Here is a 1,536-nt window from a genome sequence, read left to right as displayed (position 1 = left end):
CACTGCAGCACAAGTTTGATGCCTGGCCAGGGAGCTGACCCACAGGGCGCAACAGACCCCTCCTGACCACCCACGGCTCCCCTCAGCAGTGTCCTTCTTCGTCAGTCGGCCTGTTCTGCTCCCCACTCCGACTCTGGTGAATCCTCTCACCCCTGTCTTCTGGCCTGTGCCATAGTTCTTATATGCATAAATAAATCTTTAAAAAAAAAATGAAAACGGGGTGGGGGGAGGGAAATGCACGGGATTATGGTGATGGCACACGGGTGATTTGGTGATGGGAAACCCGCGGGGATGACAATCGAGATGGAAAAAAAAATGTACAAAATGATGTAAAAATAAACTTTTGTAATAAAAAAATGAAAACAATCACTTTTAAAAAAGAGTCTATTTTTAGAATCATTTCAGATTTACCAAAAAGTTGTAAAAACAACCCAAAAAGTCCCCTTATACTCTCCATCCAATTTCCCATGTAACTAACACAGTGACAGGGCTCGTGTCTCACAATTAACAAGCTGATATCGACACAGCTTACAAAGCTCACACTTGACTCACAGACCTCAGTCCCCCCAAATGTGCCGTTTCTGTTGGGGCCCCACAGAGAGTTGTCAGGTTTCCTGGGGTCCCAAGGACTAGGACAGTCTCTTGATCTTGGCTCCTGGGTAGACACGAGGGGGTGTCCGGGCAGCTGGTAGCATGCCCCCTATTGTCTAAGCCCCTCAATTTTGTCTGTTCGTGATTGCATGGGGTGGTGGGCTTGGGGAAAGACCACAGAGGGGACCCCCTTCTCACCCCGTCTCCTCAGGGGTCCCTGCTGTCAGCGTTTGTCAGCACCGGTGTTCTGCTTAGTCACCTACCTGAGTTGGCTGAAAATTGTCTTGAAAACTCATTAACTCTCACTTAACCCATTTGTGAGCTCTGTCTCTGTCTCCTCTGACAAGCTCAACTTTTATTTATACGTGGGGAAATAATCAAATGTGGGAAAATAATCAAATGTGGGAAAATAATCAAATGTACTTCCATAGTCAGACACCTCTGGTCACTGCTGAGTCCCTTGGGCCCTCTGCTGGCCTGCCTGCCCCTTCCCGTCCTCCCAGGCATCCAAGATGTCCTCCTGAGCGGGAGGAAAAGGCTTTTTAATCAGATCAAATTAATAAGCTGGAGGCCTGGGGCCTCTCCGGGGGCGCAGGGGTTAGAGCCCAGCACCGTGAAGCTGTCCTCAGCCCCCTGCAGCATGAGTTCGAGTTCGATCCCGGCTGGGAGTGACCCCCAGGGCGCAGCAGACCGCTCCTGGCTCCCGGCTGCGCCCATCAGCACTGGATTTCAGTGGATCCACCTGTTCTGCTCCCCACTCTGTCTCTGGTGAAGCCTCTCACCTTCCCCCACCCCACCTCATCTCACCTCTAGCCTGTACCCCAGTTCTCGTACTCATAAGTAAATAAACCTTTAAAAAAAAAAAAGCTGGCGCCTTTCTGCTCCGGGGAATGTGGGAAGCCTCACAAGGGGCCTGCTTATGTGGCTGTGTCACAGCCTCCCCCT

Source organism: Condylura cristata, unplaced genomic scaffold (genome assembly GCF_000260355.1).
Source record: "Condylura cristata isolate star-nosed mole 26May11 unplaced genomic scaffold, ConCri1.0 scaffold00025, whole genome shotgun sequence".
In the NCBI taxonomy this organism is placed as follows: domain Eukaryota; kingdom Metazoa; phylum Chordata; class Mammalia; order Eulipotyphla; family Talpidae; genus Condylura; species Condylura cristata.
Note: the sequence above shows the minus strand (reverse complement) of the source record.